We start from the raw sequence: 21,738 nt of genomic DNA, 5'->3' as shown, positions 1-21,738 counted from the left end.
GAGAATAAGTATTTCACTATAGCAGTCCACCGAGAGGCAGACTTTGGAAGGGAACAGAACAGGAAAGCAGTAGTCTCATGCAGTGTTTAATTATTTGAGAAAAGACAATATGACCAAGGGCAAGCAAAATCAGAATAAAACGCAGAAGAAACCCATGAGTTTATGATTCCCTCATCCTGAAATGTATACAAAACCTTTCCCATTCATTATGACCATAAGCACTGCATTAGTGTTGTGACATCATTTCATTATCAATTGAACACAAATATTTTAGAAGAAAACAGGAAGATTCACTGTGGATGGGGTGGGGGAGAAGAGGGAGTGGTAAACAAATGCTGGACTTTTTCCCTGTTAGTTGGCAAGTACTGTGACTTATCTCCTTTACCAGTGGCGAGCTTCACTAATAACATTAGGTTGCTAATTATAAGATGTTTCTTCTGTACTTGATATATACATAAAATTTTGGTTACAAAAGATCCATAAATATAGGGCAAGGGAAAAGAAATCAAGTCTCATAGATAAAAGTAATGACAAATAATTGCAAAGTGACTTCACATTACTAGCATTTCAAACAATTCGGTCCCCAGATCTCAGTATATACATACAACAGACCTCTGAGGAAAGTATTTCAGAATAGTCCCTCTCTCCCCAGTTTTCCATTATGGAAAACATCAACAAGGTAGGGTGACCACCTTTTCAAAAGAGAAAGGTGGGACACATGCCCACCTCCCTCCTCTGCACTCCGCTGCTGCTGCTGGCAGTGGCACAGCCAGACCAGGGCCAAGCAGAGTGGGTGGTGGATGTGGGTTGCTCACTGTGGGCTCAGGGCTCCTGCTGCCTTTCCCTCAGGAACCCCATGCTGGCTGCACTCCCCCTATGTGCCTGGCTACAGCAGGGTGCACAACTCCATGCTGCCATTGCACTCTCTGTTGCTGGGCAGGCAGGCAGCAACTGATCATGGCAGTGCAGCCAGCACAGGGGCCCTAAGGGCAGGGCAGCAAGTCAGGAAGCTCCAAGCCCACAGTGGGCAGCCCACATCCACCCCACCCCATGCAGAAATATGGATAGGCCACCCATGGCTCCGTCCCACTTCACACCCTGGCTCCATGCAGCACCCTGGCTGGACAGCACCCCCAGCCCCTGCCCCACTCCCTCCTTCACCATAGGGGGCTTGATTTGCCCCTCCTCCCACCCTCTGAAACTCCTAACCCCCATAGACTTACCTGCAGGGAGCTGCTCTCCAGGCTGCCTGGCTGTGTTCCCAGCCACGTGCATGTGTGCAGGTGCACATATACACATGGCACCCGCTCTGTCCCGCTCCTGGCAGCCCCTTGCAGGTTGGAACAGTGCCAGCCTGCAAGGGGAACCCCACCACTTCCCATGGATCCCTGCATGACACTGTGAATCCAGGACAAACCCTGTCTGAGAGACATGCAACCCAGGACAGGGACTTGAGGTTCCTGTTCCAGGACTATCCCGCCCAATTAGGGACAGGAGATCACCCTACAAGGTAAAAGAAAAATTCTTTCTGCACCTTAGTGTATTGCAGCTCAGTGAGAATATTCAAATAAGGTGCAGGAAGGCAGAGGCCAACTCTTCTGTTTGACAAGCAGCAGGAGAATGAGAATGACCCAATTTCTGTCAGTTTCTGTCAGATTCATTGATGCTGGTGGGAATTGAAAAACAGCCATGAAACTGACAAGGCTCTAGGGGTTGGTACTTGTCTGTGGAAGAGTTCCACCTACTCGGGGCCAGGGGATTTCACAAGCCCTGGCAGAAATACCTTTGCAAAAGTTCTTTCCCTGTTTCATGGGAGGTGAGGACTTATCTTGGAGTTTCTGAAAAAAAGTTGTAATTGTTGTGGGTGAAACATGTCTTCTTTTGTTTATTTCTAGGTATTTCAGAAAACAGTTGAAGAACTGAAACTGTAATAATAATCCAAGGGTATTGGTCCCTGGAATTAAAGAGCAGTCAGGAAAGAACTTTGCTACTGAAGAAAATTCCTATATGCCATGTGTTGAAAAGGATTGGATGTCAGTTCATCTAAGAACAGTACAATCATTGTTACTGTAGCAGGAAGCCCCTTTTCCTGCCTGTCCCCCAGTGTAACAAGGAGCCTCCCCTTCCATCATATATTCCCCTCTTTGGATATGTCTCTTCTCTTCTATCTTTTCTTCCTTCCTCCTTTCTTCTTTCCCTCTCTCACTATAAGATATAGAATTATCTGGGTATTTTTCTTTCTGGTATAAGGAATCGGATTTGATTAAATTACATAGGTGTTCTTTCAGGTATAATATGGTATTTTACATTTTGTATGTGTGCATTTTATATTCCCCCTTATTGTATTTTGATATTTGTATCTATTTGTGTGCCATAGAATTTATATTTTATACTCTTGTATTTTATACGCTTTACCCTGTAACAATGGTAGCAAGGGTGGGAATCAAAACTAGTGGGAATCTCTGTATCAGGCCAGCCCCTGAACGAGTGAGTGGATCAGTAATTGAATGCCTTAGGTTTAAGAGTATGGTAAACCATTTTCCTCACACACGCTTTGAAGATCAGATAATGTGTGGCTTTTATGCTATTTACTTCTAATTTCATGGGTAAGGAGAGCGCTTGAAATGGGAAGGATTCTTTGATTCTTTAGTTAAGGCACTGAATTAGGATTCAGGGGACCTGGGTTTAATTCTAAGATGACCTAAGAATTAACTGGTGATCTTCTGCAAATCACATAGGGCACATCAACATGTTCATGAACATGCCGTAGTTATGACACATTAAGTTTAGTACCTGCATTACCAGGAACTATATCAATGCACAGTAACCAGTGCTACTGCGCAGTAGCCCTGGCACATACCAAGTGATGCTAATGCTCAGTAAACTAATATTACTGAGCATTAGCATATAAACAAGGCTTTTGCTGTGTCATGCTAATGCACAGTAGAATTAATCTACTGTGCATTTAATGTCTCATGTAGATGTGCCCAATGGGGAAAAAATTATACTTGCCTGCCTCATGGAAACAGGAGAGGAAACCAAGGACATATCTGCAAACACTGTTGCTGCCTCTGAACTTCTGTTGGTGATGGCAGCAGAAGCTGGCTTTGGATCACAGCCCTGTGGAATGGACTTGACCACTCTCTCCATTAGTCACTACTGTCACTGAGAGCTTGTGCTCCTTCCTTCTAATCTATCTTGACTCTTGGGCTTAAAAGGTGGCCCTATCACAAGGAACATAATGGATCACGATCTGCTTATCTGTTAAAAAATGAGTAAACAATCCCAACATGATGAACATGAGTCGTCAGTGTGACGAAGTCATCAGAAAATTTAATGGCACTTTATCGTGCATCAGCAGATGCATGACGAACAGAACCAAGGAGGTGATAATTCCCTTCTATCGGGTGCTGGTCAGACCGCAGTTGGAATACTGTGTGCAATTTTGGGCGCCGCACTTCAAGAGGGATGTGGATAACCTGGAGAGGGTCCAGAGAAGGGCCACTCATATGGTTAAGGGCTTGCAGCCCAAGCCCTATGAGGAGAGACTAGGGCACCTGGATCTCTTCAGCCTCCGCAAGAGAAGGTTGAGAGGTGACCTTGTGGCTGCCTATAAGTTCATCACGGGGGCACCGAAGGGAATTGGTGAGGGTTTACTCACCAAGGTGCCCCTGGGGGTTACAAGAAATAATGGCCATAAGCTAGCAGAGAGCAGATTTAGACTAGACATTAGGAAGAACTTCTTCACAGTTAGAGTGGCCAAAGTCTGGAATGGGCTCCCAAGGGAGGGGGTGCTCTCCCCTACCCTGGGGGTCTTCAAGAGGAGGTTGGATAGGCATCTAGCTGGGGTCATCTAAACCCAGCCCTCTTTCCTGCCTTTGCAGGGGGTCGGACTCGATGATCTATTGAGGTCCCTTCCGACCCTAACATCTATGAATCTATGAAAACATCTTATTTGGACTAAACTAGCACTCTTATTTGCCTTTTACTGTACTTGATGGTACAGTACATTTGACTGGGATTTTTGTTCACATTATCTCAAACTCCAGGGCCTTTTCCCTCTAGTGGTGAGAGGTGTAAATCTCAATTAATACTTATAATTTATTGATCATTCATTGATTTTTTTAAATGTTTTTTCATAATTTTTTGAGGTGTATGTAGCCCATGGAGATATAATGGTTAAAATGTATTGAGTCATCTCTAAATCCAACAAACTGTATTAAAAATGTCCATTTTTAGAAAGTTACTCTTGGGGAGAGAAGGGTGTGATAGGATCTAACAGGTAGTAAATAGCTATACCTTTATCTATTTAGGGAAAAAACAACAACAACAACAAAACCCCACTAATCCCTTAAAATAATGTCTAGCTCTACAAATTTCTTATCCTGTGTCCCTGTAAGTTTATTACTTGTTTGCTTCTCTCAACACATCCACTCCCTCTTGTCTCTCTCCTCACTCCCCCATCTTTTGTATTCAAATCACACAGTCTATTCAATAGTCTGCTCTAAGAGAATCCTTTCATAACATCTGATGAAGTGAGCTCTGACTTAGGAAGGCATACACATCAGATTTAGACTACCATACCTTCTCTCAATGAATTATATACCTCAGGTATAAACTAAGACCAAACAAGAAAAGACAAACAGCAAAAGTGTGGAAGAATTTATTCTGGATACAAGGAAATACATATGTTATCAATCCCACAGCCCTCAAATCAGAGACAAATTAGGCAAAGAGCACAATATTTTGTGTCCTGCCAATATGATTGGGAAGCATAGTGTAGTTATGGTTGAGTTTTTATTCCTGATGTCCAAAACCAATACATCCAAAATCCATAAATTCTGAGATCCCTGCAGAATTTATGGAGCAGCAGTAATCTTTTGTAGCACATACCTGCCAACATGTCTCTGTCTCCCCTCTCTTCTCAACACAGACACTTATCCTCACATTTTTCTCTATGTGTTTTCTCTTGAAGACAGTATGCACCTTCAAACTACAGAACACACTGACTATGACATCCTAATTTTAAAAAAAGACAAACACTTCTGAATTAGGAAAAACTTTGACTGCAGAAGCTGTATTTTGTGAATTGTATTTTTTTTTGTAGAGGAGTGCAGTGGGCATATGAGGTGGGGAGGTGAGGATGTAGAAAAGAGGGGTGTTGAATGAGGGATTGTGTTAAGGCCCCCCTTTACATTTTACAAATATCACACACTTAACTGGTTAATTGTGCAATTACCTTGAGACCAGCTACTCCTGCAAATTGCCTATCATGCCATAAAAAGCTCCAACCAGCTATAAAGTTAGACTTTGAAAATGTGTACTAATTTTATAGCTCATTACTATCAAGCTTTAATTTGGATGTGCAGCAGGGTCTCCCCTGTACCTGGGGACAGGGATCCCAGCCATGGGGGTGCAACCCCTCCAGGCCCCGGGATCTCGGTTGCTGTGATCCTCCAGGCTCTGGGATGTGTGAAACCCCTGGGATCACACAGGCCTGCACATCATGTGCACTCTGGTTCCTAACTGCATTAGTTGGGCTTTCCAATGCACTCTAGGTCCTAGGGGGCTCCCAGCCATGGGTGAGCCTCAAACAGGACCCCCAGCCATGGGCATCTACTTCTTGCTGATTCAGGGGGAGCCCAGGATTGGAACTAGCATGTAAGTGCTAGGTCACTGGCAATGAAGTGCTATTGGACTTAATGTGTGATCCCAGAATTGTGCCTTCAGCCATGCATATGTGGGGGGATTGTGTCTAGGACACCTTCTACACATTACAGGGTGGGCCCTAGACAAACAAATGGTCAAAAAGATGCCAAGATATGAAGGGATAGAGACAAACCAATTGGCTACAACTGGGGGAAAATAAATAAATAAAGGGATGGATTTTCAATCCATCAATCTTAAAAAAAGAAAAAAAAAATTAAAAAAGTTTCTATCCTTGGCCTTCATACAGATTCTGGCATGTACTTATCCAACTCACTCATCAGTGGTCACACATTTCCATGGTGCAATCATAATTATAGATAGTTTCTTTGTTATTTGTTAGTAAGCCTTTCAAAAGAGATCATTGCCTTGTAACTATCTAAGTAAAGAAGGAAGACCACTCCAGCCTCACGCATATTGTACACCTCACTTCTGACCCTTTTCCCTATTCACATCCTCCAGCACCTATTTTATTTGACTTCATAACACAACGACTCCTTCCCCATCCTTACACACACAGGCACAAATCCTGTGTAGACATCTAACACTCACTAGTTTAATGGCTATAGTAACTTATCCTCATGTTACCAGAAGATAGGTTGAGGAGGCAGTGGGGTGAAACGATGTTAAATTCTGCCATTTTAGGGGTATAGGTATTTAAGAGACAGCATGTGAGCAATAGTATGAGATTTATAAACGACAGACAGAGAAATGAAAGACTCATCTCTGTAGCCATTCTAACTTGTCCTGTAGGTCCACTGATTGAGTCAGGATAGAGGAAGTCTACTAGAGACTTTGATTGTTTATTTCTCTTGGCAGATACTAAGATACACAGGTGCCAATATGAAACTCTGAGATAGGTAGGTAAAGTGATTAAAAAAATGCTTAGATTATCAGCTGAAAATTCTGCTTGACATAAAACCAGAGTCAGCTCTAGAAAACAGTGAATACCATGGTATTTCTGTCACCTTTCCTGCTCCTCTGGGTACTCAGAAGCTCTGCTCTAACCTGTAGAGACAAAAATGCCATCTAAAGGACAGAAGAAATATCTTCCAAGCCCTACCACATCTTGGAAGATTCCCTTAACCAGCCCTAATGAGGATTTTGCCGTGACAAGCAATCTTTAGCAGCTATGGGAACTCAGGCTTAGGTTTCTTTTCAGCAGCAGGTGGTGAGGGAGTTATCAGAGCTCAAAGATCTGATTCAGTTTTATCAAGGGACATTCAAGCTAAATACATACATTTTTGTACATAAAGGAAAATTTCTAGCATTAGGGAATGAAGTTGTCCCATGGAGCTAGTGCAAGTTAGATGCATCTTATATCTTGCACTATATCTATTTTTTAAAATAAATATTTCCTGTCATCCCCTCCCTACTACTATGATTTTTCTTTCAGCGTTCAGATTTGCTCTACCTACTCTTTATTTACAATCTCTTTACCTAGTACCTGCTTGTCTGTTTGACTTTCTAACCCAGGATCTTTGTTCCAACTGTTAAGCTATCCATTAACTGGCTTTCCCACAGCTGCCAATTCCCAACTGCTATCATGAGCCTTTCACCCCCTTCTGCCTGCCCTCCTGCTCTGTTTTTGATCTTCTGAAGTTCATCTCCTTTTCCTAGCTACTCTGGGTTGCATACTGTTCTTTATTAGCATAGACTAGACTGGACCTCTCCACCTCCCAGAATGTTAAGCAATCCGATCCTTTCCAGTGGAGTGTAATGGGCCAACAAGTTCATTATAATAGTGTACTGTACATTCATTCATGCTATTCAGTAAAGCTGCTCCTTGGAAAGGCTTTTATAATATATTGCTGTCTTGACTATCTCCTTCCTCTCCAATCATTCTCTTTTCTTACATTCTTCTTCCCATTTCTGCCCTTCTACACCCCCCCATTCCTTTCCCCCCTTACAGCATCCTCCATATTAACTAACTCTTCATTCTCTAGGCTCTGCTCTCCTTCCCTCTTCTCATTACGGACTAGTTAATTAAAAAATGTGCTTTAGCATTTCTTTCTAAAGTCCCTTCTTTTCCGCTTGTTCTTGGGAAGCAGAAATCCAACAACTAATCTACATTTTCACTGTAATACTGCTTGCTACATGAACTAACAGTGCTCAAGAGCTCTGATTTAAAGGGATTTGCAAAAAAACAAAAAAAAGTAATTTCTTATTTACCTCCCCATTTTCCCAGTATCTTGCACTCTACTTACAAACTTATATTTCTGTGCCACAAGGGCATATTCCTTGCCTTATATTCAACTTGCACCTTGCTGGAATCTACCTTCTCTCTGCATTTCCACCCCCACCCCCAACCTAGGGTTCATGGACTAGATGACTCTGAAGGCCTTTTCCAATTCTGTAATTCCACATTTTCTCATGATACATTGCCCCTCTGCTTTTTCCTTTCCTATTTTTCCCAGTGTAACCACATCCCAACATTTCTTTGACTCCAAACTTCTCTCTCCGGTGCTTCATTATTCCTGCTTTTATCATCTTATTTTTTTACATAAAACTCAATGTCTTATCTCCTGCATCTGGAGAAAAGGGGACCACCATTTTTTTAGAAATCCATGTTTAATAAGGCAGCTTAAACCCTACTGGCATGCACCTCCCACTATTAATGCCAGTCCCACAAGAGAACACTATTTCATCACCCCTAGACCCCAGCATCTCCCTTAAACAACTACTTATGCAGACTGAACTCAAGTCAGGCTTCACCTTTCTCCAGGCTGCATGTCAGAAGCCTCTCTGTCCCACACACAGTCTCTGTTCCGCTATGGAGATTGAAATCAGTCTGTTCTCTTCTCCTCTATTGCCAGTAATTATGCCATTAATCTCAAATATCATGCCTCCAGGTCCTCCTGAAATCAGAGGCATAAGCACTAGTCCTTCTGGATTCTTAAGAATTCCAAAGGAACTTGCCCAAACAAAATCTTCTTAGTTTTTTTGCAAATGGAAGACAGTAGTAATGCACCTGTAGTGCACATCCAGATGAGCCTACACATTCAGGGACACACATTTCCCACAGGACAAACAACAGCGGCCCAACTATGTGCCACTGCTTTTTGAGCTAGGGCATGCCCCTGCACATTCCCTCTGGTGCATGGCAAATTGACTCGGATGGGGTAGGGGAGGCTGGGGCCGGCACTGTGCTGGCCCCCGCAGCCTTACCTGGGGTCCTGGGGACCTTCCAGGGCAGCAGCAGAGCTTAGCTATCCGCTCAGAGCCTGACCAGCAGCCAGAGTATGGTTCTGGTCTGGCTGGCCAGGCTGTTTCTGGTGGTGCACACTGCTGCTACAGGCACCACACTGGTTTTTTTTCACATCATTTTTTTTTTTTGACACTAGGTTCTCTAGGTGCCAAAAAACCACCACTGCACTGCTAATTAGTGTGCACTGCAAGTAATTTGCGGCACCGTAACCTGCACATGCATGCTTTTCTGGACGTGACCATAGGGTCTATTATTCCAAGATCAGTGGTGCAGTAGGCTTGTTTATAAAAACAACAAGAGCCACACTGCCCCTCTTGCCCATGCACACGTCACTTTTCATAGTAAATGCACACTTTTAATAGGCTTCTGCCAGATGAAATCTTTGCCGCATTTATGCTAAGTATACTTTCCCCCTCCTCCTCTGACATTTTAGCATTTCATTTTATATTCTTAAAAGCAGAGGCAAAAGTGTCCAAATGTTGTGCATGAAAACTAATCACAAGTACACCACTTTCAGGAGATCTCTGTACATACATCATAAAGCTAACATGACCTGCAACATGCCATGATGAGTTACTGCATGACATCACTCTTAACTACTGCCCTCTTAGCTTCCACATACACACTGCTTTTCTCCTCACTTCATGTGTCTTATATTTGGATTTTTAGTTGTTTGGGCTCAGAAGTGCTGTCCTGCTATGCATGTCAAGTGCTTATTCAGCTCCTGGACAATCACATACCAGGTTCCTACTATACCCACTATGACAAACCAACAAATTACAATGAATTCCAAGGGGGCAGGGACTTAGTCTGCATCAGCTGTTCCACAGTTACTGCAATACAGTAGAATGGACAAAAAGAAAGCATGGAACAACTGATGCCTTGTAAACCCTTAATCCCTTTGAACACAGGGCAGGAGTTAACGGCTATTATTTCAGATTAGCACAACATATAGCCCCCTTTATAAATTAATCAAGCTCAATCATAAGATGGATCAGGGTTTTTGTCTCCACTATTCTTTTTGGAAGACCTCACTTTGGCAGCTGGAAGCTTCTTCTAATCTCCAATGTAAAAACTTATCCAAAATCAGTTTATGCATGTTTATTCTCGTGTCAATTGTCTTTTAGCTTCAAAAGCTTGATGATATCCCTGATGCATAACCTCTTGACATACTTGGAGAGAGCAATCATCTCTTTTCAGCCTTCATAGTGATAAGCTAAGCAAGCCAAACTCTTTAGTCTCCTTTTTGGCTGCCTGTTCCCTTGATCCGCCTAAGTACCCCTTCTCTGCACATGGTCTGGTTTGAATTCGTCTTTCAATTATATATAGCCAAACCCTGCCATTATTCCAGTAGAATTTATTTCATCACTGTTTTCAAGCATTTTTGCCCCAAACCAATTCTGTTAAAACTCTAACCCCAGCTTTTTAATGCTGTGATAAGGTATAGCATTGCCCTCCACAATTACCTTTGCTTCTAAATTTTCCAAAGAATGAATGTTTCAAAGCTGGTATCCCATTAAGATACCATCTTACATCCTGCACCAGTCGTTCTAGTTGTTTCATTTTGTTGCCCAGGTTCCTTAAGTTAGCATACATTTCACTTGTTTCTTACTAACCATACCCAGTTTTCCAGCAAGATTAAATAAAGTCTGTTAGCTGAATGCGATGTCTTACCTGATAATTGCTCTTGATAATATTAGTGTTCTGTCCTTCCTGTTGTTCTGATATTGCTTTATTTATTGATGTCTTCTCATTTACCCAATTTTTCCTCTCCTGTGTATTAAAACAAAGCACAGAGGTCAAATGTCTTTCCCAACTTTCTTCCACCAATTCTTAGTCTAAGACTTTGATCAGTCATTTCCTCACTTTAGAAGTCTTAGGAGTAGGAAGAGGTCAATCACAGCCCGCCATTTCCATTCTCAAATGCCAAGGATTAAGAGTATAGTGAAAAAAAAGTAAACAAACTTTCAGTATTGTGGATTTAGTGGAGTCAACTTGGCATAAACCCCAGACTTGTTATCTGTGAGAATTGTAACATGTCAACTGCATTATATGCTGGTAAAAGGGAGAGAAATTGCTCCACAGACCTCAGTTAACCTTCCTGTTACAAATGCTATACCCACTGTAAAATACATATGCTCTCAATTTTTGGGCTGCCATTATGTCCTACTGCTTACTAGTCTTCAGAACCAGTAATGTCAGTAAAGCCTTTCAGTGTCCTTCTACATCTCCTAATGGTCACAGTACCAGGAGAGGGTTTTGGGCACTGTTTCTATTGTACTGAACATCACTGATAAAATGCGAAGGCAGAGAAAAATAAATAGGCTCAGGATTTATAGGGGCACAAATAGGAGCATCCTATTCAGAGGAGGGAGAGGTTGGAAAATAATTCTTTCAGAAAAGAAAGAAGGAAAGCAAGTCTTGATCTTTTGGGTGAAGCATTATAGAAGGTTCAGCATGATGGAAGGCTGAAGTGGAGTGATCATTATAGAGATCTTATTCTGAAAAACTGCTCCGGATTGACTAATTGCCTTTTCTAATATTATCTTGCAGAGTGTCCTGGGGGCTATAACTCACACTTAAAAGCCAGTTCTGGTTCCTGGATTTGGCTGTTCGGTTGCCTCTTCCTTAATCTTTACACATTACCTCCAAAATGCACTAAAGATGAAAAAAAAGACAAAAAAAGATAGGGTCCTCCTTACATAAGGAAGTGTGTGTGTGTGTGTGTGTGTGTGTGTGTGTGTGTGTGTGTGTGTGTGTGTGTGTGTGTGTGTGCGCGCGCGCACGTTGGGGGAGGCAGGGAATGGAAACATTAAGGAACATCACAAAACTGTAAGAGCAAGGGGTCCTTTTTCCATGCCATTTTTTCAAAAGCCACACTAATACTTATCTAAAAAGTGTGGTATAATGGCTGGCTCATTTTAAATTAGGATACTTCCATTCATGCCTCTTGGTCCTATATAAAAATGCTGGACAAGTCTAGTATTAATGCAAAGATAGGATGCAGAAATCAACCAGAGAGATAGTAAGTACATGCAAAGTCAAAAATTAGAATCCTAGCCTTAGCTCTGCTTTTCCACATATGCTCTGTGTTTAAACCATTATACACTACATATCAATTAATATAGCATATAAAACAGCAGGAGTTTCTAGGGGACACGGGGGCCTTTCCTTTCCTGTGGAGCCTAAAAAAGACTATGGAAGTAAACAGAATCTCCTCAACATCATGCCTCAGTCTTGTTTGGCAAGCTGACCTCTCAATTTGTTCAGTTTTCAGTGCTGTTTTGGAGTATTCACATTAAGATCCAGGAAGGAGAAAATTGACTTATTTTGAAACTCCAGGGTGAAAAAGCATCCTACTTTCTTGCAAGAAACTTTGAAAATGAGAGTATCTTAGCAGCTCTCCATGCTGATTGCACATTTCCTTCCACCTACAGTCAAACAGGGCTGTTTTAACCTAAGCAATTTGGTTTTAAACTGTTTAGAACCTGTCTAATTAAAAGTTCTCCTCTCCTGCTATGCTATTCATCCACAGTTGCACTCTTCAGAGGCTCTTGAGCTCTGCCCTACTTTATCATAACAGGGAGTGAGCTGCTGGTAGTGTGTTCCCAGGAAAAAAAAAAATATTTGCATTCAGAAAGCTGTTGCCATACCAGGGGCTGAAATAGCCTACATTCATAGGACCATAGGACAGGAAAGATAGAAGGGACCTTATGATGTCATCCCCGTTCAAGGAAGGATCACCTTTGAATAACCATCCTGGCCAAGCATCTTTTTAACCTGCTCTTGAAAATGTCCAAGGATTGAGATTCCACAATTTCTCTAGGCAGCCTGTTCCAGTACTTGAGTAAGGACTCCAGTACTCCTCCCTCATAGTGAGGAAATTGCTCCTAATCACCAACCTAAAATTTCCCCTACTGAAGCTTGAGGCCATTACTTCTAATCCTGTACCCTACAGTCACAGAGAAAAGCCTTCATCCTCTCTATACTAACCCTTCAGGTACTTGAAGACTTATGCCCCCCCACCCCAGTCTTCTTTTTTCCAGACTAAATAGCCCTCTTCCTTTCAGCCTTTCCCTCAGGCCCCCGTCACATTATGCTGGATGGGTTAACTGTATTCATCTCATGCCAAGTAAGAATATGATGTAAGGTAGGGAAGGAAGAAGCGGAACAAACAGTTTTGAACAATTTATGTTTTCCATCTCCTAATATTACAATTTTAGATGTTTGTTAGAATCCTCAGAAAGTTGGATGGGCACTCTTTGGTATAGCATATAAGACAAAATGGAGTTAAAGAATGTAGTGGATTGTTATCTGTGGATTTGATTTGGGTATGCATAGCAATACATTCCTTTAAACTTCTGAGCACAAGAAATGCTAAAATAAAATACAAACTGAATTCAGAAAAGAGGTTAAAAAGGATGGAATAGAGATATACTATCGCTCAGTGTTCAAAAGTCAGCATTCTGAAGACTTTGAAGACTCCATAACATGATTTTTAAAATAAATAAATTGCCTCTACCTTCTTCTCTACCCAACAACTCAAGATGCCACATGCCCTGGATATAACTGGCAATCTCCTATCACTAGCCAGCTTCCATATAGGAGTCACTAAATAAGAGCTTCAAAGCTTCAGTACCATAGAAAAGCAACAATAGCAGTGCTAGGGGCTTGCCACATGGGACACATAATATATGTTAAATCTGTGCAGTATTGAAAGTTAGAAAGTGTTCTGAGCCATCTCACAGTAATGTTTACTACAATCTTTAACATGCATGGCTTGCTGATAGTCAGTCCTAGTCCCCACACCAATGAGAGTCTTCAGCTGACTCCAATACAGTGCAGACCAACAATCAGGTGATCATCAAGTCCCAACTGCAGGACCCTCTGGGGCTGCAGGCTCTCAACTGAATTCTTTTTCCTGTCAAAAGCCTGACAAGGTGAAGATCCAGGATCCTTCCTCTTGACATGGGTGGCTTTCCTTATCCTACCCGCAGGCTTGGTACAGCACCTAGGTCCCTGGATAATGTCAAAACTGGTTGAGGGCTGAAAAATCACTTGTATTATCTCCATGGAATGGTCCAACAAAAGCTGAGCATATGTCACTTAATATGATCTAGAGATACTTCTGATGCAAAAACTTGTGACTTTGCTACAATATGAGTGTATTTAGCATGTGTTTTACTGCTTGAACATATGTATCTTTTTCATTTAACACATGCTATGTGTAATATGTGACATGGCCCTTAATCTTCCTGAGCCACCCACATAGACTAGCTCTCTTTTACTAGTGCTATCTGAATATTTCATCTAAAAGATGCTAGTTTCCAGTTGAAAAAGTTAATTTCTTTAATCCCATACCAGTAATCCCATTATAAACAATGTCTCCCCATAACATTCTCCTGATCCTCCATACTGCTCCTGCGTCATTCGCATATTCCTTTCTCCCTCCCTCCATCCTCCCCCTATTACCACTATTTCTTTCTTGTATATTCTCTCCCTTCCTCTGTCATTCTACTTCATCTTCCTTCTACCTCCCCCAGTTTTACTTCCCATCAAACAAGGAAAGATTCCCTTTAAAATGATATTTAATTGATAAAAATATATTGGAAATTCCTTAATAATTTCTCTTTAGCTCTTTACTGTGCATGGCATTTTTTAAGGTATGCATTACATGGAAGCTTTGTTTTCCTTTCCCTTACCTACAACCTTTTCATTTGTGTTTACTGTTCTCATATGTTTTTCTTACACATGCATCATACATTGCAATCTACTCAGGGATTTTTTTAAAGAGAAATAAATGTTTATTTTTAGTCAATTTTTTGACGTATTGAAAGCAACAGAATTTAGAAGTTAGAAATTATCTTAAGAAGCTATCATATTCCAAGAATTAATTCAAACAGGGCTGTGCCATCTCATTGTAGCTGCCAAAACCATTGGTTACTTTTTGGGTTCATCTACATGTCACCCTATTTCGCTGTAGCAACATGATACATTGCCATAGTGCATCTCTAGAGCAACATAGAGTGACATAGGTCTACATGTGACCAGCAGCTACTTTGCTGTAGCAGCACACTCCCCTTTTTTAGCATGTCGCTATGGTGAAGTAGTGGCGAAAACTAGCCATGTGCCATGTGTGCAGAACAGTACATGGTTAGTGTGCCTTGCTTTAGTATTTCCTTTATAAGTACTAAAGCATGGTGCAGTAACAACGTCACCATAGGGTGACATGTAGACACGCCCTTTAATAACAAAATTAGACCACCACAAAGTCTATTTTCATTATTGTTAGTGGGCCTTTGGAGGAGGAAACAAATCTCACAGCAACTCAAACAAGTTGCAAAAAATGAACAAGAAGCTAGGCACTGAGGGCCCAAGAGTATATTGATACTCACCTATCAATTTCTATTCTAGGGTCATAGGGCCCGGCATGTTCATTATTGTGGCTTTAAAAATATGTGTGAACATAAGTCTCAAGAAGAGAATGCTATCTGTTCTCCAGATGGTATCATGACTATTTCTTTTCCCAGCAAGAGAATCAGTATAGATCGAAAGTGGGAAGCTAGAGCATGCATAACATAGATCTTTATATGACAAGGGCTCAACTGTAGATGACCAAATTTCCCCCTCTTATACTCTCCAGGAAAAAAAAAAGGATATCTTGAAAATAGAAAAAGTTCTTGTAGCTATATATTGTAGGATAAAAGGGCAAGTATTGTTCCCAGCTCATATTCTATTAGCTGGTTAGCAGGTGGGAAAAATATCCAGTCAGAAACTCATATAATTTACAGAGAACACTTCAAAGTCTTAGGAAGCTTTAAATGTTTTATAAAACCTGAGATCTGTAGAATTTGCCTCCAGCCAACATCTACTCAAAGTGAAACTGGCCTAACCCCCACACCCTGCAATAAATAGACACCTCGTGAGGTATTATAGCCAACATCTCTTCACCTTTGTGCTTGGAATAAAGGCAGTAAGAAAACTTTGAAAATCTTTCATAAAAATGAAGTAGAAGAATTGCCTTCTGATTTTTTTTTTGGAAGGCAAGGTCCTTTCTTCAGCATGTTACAAAAAGATCTATTTTTAAGCACAATGCAAGACCAAAATAATGTCCCCATCAGCAACAAATGCTAAACTACTGTACCTCAATCTAATTCACGTGCATTCCTGAAGAATGGCTTTTCACTTTGCTAATTCCAATTGCCAGGTTGTATGCTACCTACAGTCAATGTAGTGTACTGCCATTGTTTCTGACTAAATATTGCATAGGCACGTACAGCTGTGTGTGCAAAATTATACCTTCTAATATTCATTGGCAGCACAATGGAAAACAGAGCTTTAAGGATTGTACAAGGGATACATATGGAGGGTGGACAGGATATACATCCCGGTTATGGGCCAGTTAAGAACCTTCTGAGATGCTGAGTTCAAAAACTTTTGATCACTGCTGCTTCTTTTTTGACAGTGATATTTTTAGTGCAGGGTCCTTTTAAGTTTGAACAAGATGGATGTAGACTTTTATGGGAATACTTTGCACTTAGGCACTCACCATGTAAACGTTTCAAAGCACTTCACTAACAATGAGTTTATTCACCCAATATCCCTGTGAAGAAAAGGTTTTTTTCTTATTTATTTTTATCACCATCGTCATCTCTCTCTGACCAATGGGGTATCTGAGGCTCAGAAAAGTTTATAGTCATTTGCCCCAAAGCTAGATAGAGGGAACATGGCAAAGCTGGAAACAAAACAAAAGCAACCCCTGACATCGACAAGATGGTCTTCTGAGAAAGTAGGTCTCTTTTTTAAGCACAAGAGCTTTTCTCCTGAGGGGGGGAAAGCAAACACACTAATAAAGTATTATGGGTTTCCTGCTATCTTGGAGTTTGTGTAGTCATTTAGCTCTGTTCATAGAAGGTACAAAGTGCTATCATTTTGACCTGAAATAGTTTTATAAACGTTATATCCCTACTGCTTGACTCACCAAATGTTCTGTTTTATGTCCTACCACAAAGGCTCTATGAACCTCAGACCAATTTAAAACAGGTCTCTAAAGGGGATGAGAGAGAATTAGATAAACTGAATGACAAGTAGTCAGACAAGAGAAAGAAGATACTCATTGTGCGATGACTTTGAAGAATATCTTTAAGGTAGGTTGTCTCTTTGTAACTTTTGGGTAGCAAAAGTTCTGATTTTAACAAATTTATATTTAAAGTAATGAACATCATGGAGTTCCTCCCCGCAATTCCCCACCCCAAATGGCAATATAGCCACCCTACTGGAAGCACAGACATCCTTCAGTAATATTTTTATTAACCCTTAGATGTGATAATAGCGATTATCCAACCAATTCAAATAAAGTAACACCAACTCCAATCTTTGGTCCAAATACAAACTGACTTCAAACTATATATTATCTGAGTTTTGAAAAAAATCAAGCACTTTAACCTTGTCCAACAAGGATGATGGGGGCCTAGAACTTCTGCTTATACATGCTTGGAAACTAAGCTTTAAGACTGTTTTTCTCTTTTAAAAATCTTCATCGCTAATTAAATTTTTGCATAACAAAACCCTGAAAGTCACAAGAAAATGAAAAAGTCTGTGCTATCAACAAAAATTCAGAAGATTCAGGCAACACTGAAAAATACTACAAAATCTGGGGCTGGTCAAACCAAATCTCAGCTCTGTCATCACATGACCAAAAATAATTTCCCTGTTTTCACTGAGGTTGGTACTACTCAAGATGAGGGGAAAATAGGATGGCTAATGGGAATAAGTACATAGAGATAGAAATCACTCCAACCACAATGGAAGAAAACCTTGAAGACTTACTAGCCATCCTAACATGAGTGCAGACAATCTCCATTTCAGAGTACTGAAAGGAACTGGTACATGAATCTCAAGATCAGTTTCAAGGTTTATAAAATATGTCTGTGAAATCAAGGGCAGTATATATTAACTGAGATTAGCAAATTTACTATCTCTAATAAAGACAGGGGGGATAGCCCATACAATTAAAGACTCATTAGTTTGGCTTCAACAATATGCAAGGTTTTAGAATACTTTTGAAGGAAAGAACAATTAAAGACATGAAGGTAAATGGAAAATAAATTAAAATTCAGCATGGGTTTAATAAAGATGGATGATGTCAGACTAATCTGACATCTTTCTTTCATAAAATAAGTGATTTTCTAGATGAGGAAATTGTGGTAAATCTAATCAGCATGACTAAGTAAAATATTTGGAGATGGTGCCTCATGGGAAATCAGTAGTTACTTTGGAGAAAATGGAGATTAAAGATAAGAATTGAAGGTGGGTAAGGAACCAGTTAAGGAGGGAAGACAACAACAAAGTTCTGCTGAAAAAGGAATTCATTGGACTGAAGATAGTTTATTAGTGCAGTTCCTCAAAGATTTGCCTTGTGCTAATTGACTTCATCATTTTTATGTAATGACACTGGCACAGAAAGTAGGAATGTACTCATGAAGTTTGCTGACTGAAGTGGAGCAGAATCAGAGGCGTATTTGGGCGCTTGAGCAGCCACACACTGGGTCACTGCCACTGGTAAGGCTATCATAGGCACCAACTTATTTTTGCTGGGGGGTGCTAAAATGATGGACATCTTGAAAGTTTTATGCATTATAGGTGACAGTCCTCTTCCTGAGGATGGCCAGGGCCCTTAGGCCCCCACATACCTTGGCACCCATAGCTACTATCCTGTTTGCGACCTCCCCCTGTTACACTATTGAGAGAATATCTTAGAGAAAGAACTGGATAGCTTTGAAGACTAAGATAACTAATAGAAATGGAATGAAATTTCATACTGCAGAGTGAAAGAGATCATGAATTTAGGGATTAATAACAACATCTGCTGTAATCCAGGAGCTCATCATTTGGAAATAACATCAGAGGAGAAAGACATAGTAGTATCAATCATAGGATGATTTATGAGCAACCAACGTGATGTGACCATAAAACATAAAAATAATGTTTTCAGGATATATGAGGACAGGTATATCTAGTGTAGAAATAATGCCACTGTATAAGACAATAAAAATAACTCTGTTGTGGAATGCTGTATGATTCCAGTCACCATGGTCAAGAAAGATAAATTTGATGGAACCTGTCCAAAAGAGGGCTGCTAGGCTGATCAGGGAAATGGAGCATCTGTCTTACAAGAGGAGACAGAAAGAACATAAGTTTAGTTTAGCAAAATGATGGCTGAGAGAAGATATGATTGTTGTCTATCAAGATAATTGGTTTGAGGGGGAGAAGGCAAGCACTAGGGAGGAATAAGAGCCATTTAAACTAGAAAACAAGAACAAATGGGCACGAACAAGTCATAAATAATATTTCAGTCTGGAAAACATAAGATTTCTAAGCAATAGCATAATGAGGTTCTGGAACAGCCTTCCTGTAGCCTTTATCTTCTCACCACTCCTAACCGATTTTACGATGGAATTTGATCAATTTGTTAATGGGATTATTTGATGCATTTTCTTGCAACAGAAGAGGATTGGTTTTAATAACTCAAAGGGTCCCTTCCACTCCTTTCATGGTGTAGACATGCCCTAAGAGATTGTGCATGTGTATGCAATAACCAAAAGTTAATGAAGGGAAAGGAACAACACTCAGCAAAACACTTAAGAAAAAACACAGGCAGTTCTGAAAGTTCAGTTCCCTATTATCCTGCTAAGTGGGATATATTTTAAACATATTACTGCATTTATAATGATAGGATTAAACCTGCATTCTATATGCATGTCTAAATATGGGACTTGTATAAGTAGCCTGTTGTTCAGGCAGACAATGTAAAAGTCATACCGAGAACAAATGCATAGAGCTATGTGTGTGTGGGCTGTTTACAAGTACCTTAAACATAGCAAGAGAATTGATATGCCCGCACCTCCAGAACTTTCCATAAGAATATGACATTAGCTGAAACACATGTAATCACAGTTCTTGATGATTTGTGAAAGCCACATGAGTTAGTAGTTACAAGTTTGATTAGATCAGATGACTAATGGGGCACAAAAAACCAAAACAGGATACTTTTGTGCCACTTGGAAAAAAATAAAAATTATATTATTATGTATTCCCCCAAATGTTTCTATTTATATTTGGGGTACACAGAGGAACAATTTTAAGCGCTTATTTTTCTATCGGTGCCTTCTGAGTTGAGGGGGTGGGGGAGCACTTGCCCCACAGCGGCCAATTGCAATGACCAGGGTGGGGAGGAGGGATTCCCCCTGTAGCTGGTCACACGCACCAACCCAGAAGCAGCATTCCCTCTAAGTTGGCTCCAAGAGGGAACGCTGCCCAGAAGGGCCAGGGACACGCCCAGAAGTGCCCATGGCACTTCTGCTTGTGCCCCCTCTCCCTGGCTGGTGCTCTCAGGGGGGGACCAGCAATCCCATCTGCGCCCCCAACCCACCACCTAAGTGGGGAATGCTGCTGTGACAGGGTGCACCAATGCTCTCAGGGGGGCATGTGCACCCCCTATGCATCGCCACTGCTGTGCACCGAGGGCCTTGTGCAGGGTTGGGAATGCACACTGCCTTGTGCAACCACTGTGGTCCCTTTCAGCTCTACCAACCCCATACACCAATCTGTGCACCATGGGACCTCTGCCACTCGCAGTCAGAGACCTGAGCTGCCTTGTGCAGTTCTGTAACCTCTCCAGCCCTGTACACCAATCCATTCACTGAGGGCTTCTACCTCGTGCAGGGTTGGGGACCTGTGTTGCCTCGTGCAGCTGTGGTGGTCCCTTTGGGTCCACAAGCCCTGTGCACCAATCTATGCACTAAGGGCTTCTGCCTCATGCAGGGTTCAGGACCTGTATTGCCTCGTGCAGCCACCAAAGTCCTGTCTACTCCCAGACCCTCCGTGCACTGATCTGTGCACCAACACTGCAGCTCCCTCCATGGCGGGGCTGGGACACAGCCACTTGTTGCTCCCATTTGGTGGAGACATCTTCTGGGTGCTTCTGGGGCAACTGCTATACCCTGCTGGTCAGCTCTACCAGCTTTTCATAAGCCCCATCTTTGTCATCCCTTGCTGAAAGCCGCCCGTGTGCTCGGCATGCGGGTTTTTATTCCCTCTGGAGGCTCTGCCCCAGATTGGGAATGGACCAATGAGGAAGCCCAAGGGGTTAGTTACCTCTCAAGTCCTCTCTTTTACCTCAACCCTGGCTCAGGGCAGGGCTTCCTTCCTTTTGCCTTCTCCTGATTGGTGGGGAAGCAAAAACTTCCTCCACCAATGAAGCGCAAACACTTTTGGGCCAAGCTAACAATCTGGGCTGCCAGTGACAGCCTGCCACACTACATACTAAAGTGGCCTATAACTTGGCATAAGGTCCCACCATATCTTATAGAATCATAGAATTGAACAGGGGTTGGCAAATACGGCCCACCAACCAGATCTGGCCCACCAGGCCATTCTATCTGACCTGCAGGGCCCTTAAAAAAATTAGAAAATAAATATTTATCTGCTCCTGGCTGTCTGTCAAAGATGATAGGAGACAGGAGCAGTAAGACTCAGGGGAAGCCAGCAGAACCCAACAGCCCAGCCTGCCCCCGCTCCCCCCCTCCCCCTCCACACCTGGAAACCTCTGCCTATAAGAAGCTTATAGGGTCAGGGCCAGCTCCAGTGGGGACCAGAGCAGGGCGGCAGGGACATGGGGCCTGATCTGGAAGGGGTTCTGGAGTCAGGCTGGATTCCTCTTCTCCCTGTTGGTGCAGCCCAGCCTGTCTCCATAGATCCCTACCAGCCTGGGCCCGCTAGCGCTGGCCCAGGGACACTGGCATGGTCCCTGCGCTCACAACCAA

The 21,738-nt window shown here is 41.8% G+C and overlaps 1 long non-coding RNA gene across 2 annotated transcripts in view; it reads right to left on the bottom strand.

Annotated features, from left to right (window-relative positions):
• Positions 1 to 21,738, bottom strand: part of LOC112550805 — a 116,611-nt gene that overhangs the window by 90,415 nt on the left and 4,458 nt on the right. For both annotated transcript variants that reach the window (XR_003094815.1, XR_003094814.1), the window contains exon 2: positions 10,589 to 10,687. This is a non-coding gene — a long non-coding RNA (uncharacterized LOC112550805). The remainder of the gene's footprint in view (positions 1 to 10,588; positions 10,688 to 21,738) is intronic.

This window comes from Alligator sinensis, unplaced genomic scaffold (assembly GCF_000455745.1).
Source record: "Alligator sinensis unplaced genomic scaffold, ASM45574v1 scaffold456_3, whole genome shotgun sequence".
In the NCBI taxonomy this organism is placed as follows: Eukaryota; Metazoa; Chordata; order Crocodylia; family Alligatoridae; genus Alligator; species Alligator sinensis.
Note: the sequence above shows the minus strand (reverse complement) of the source record. Positions and strands in the feature narration are given on the sequence as shown.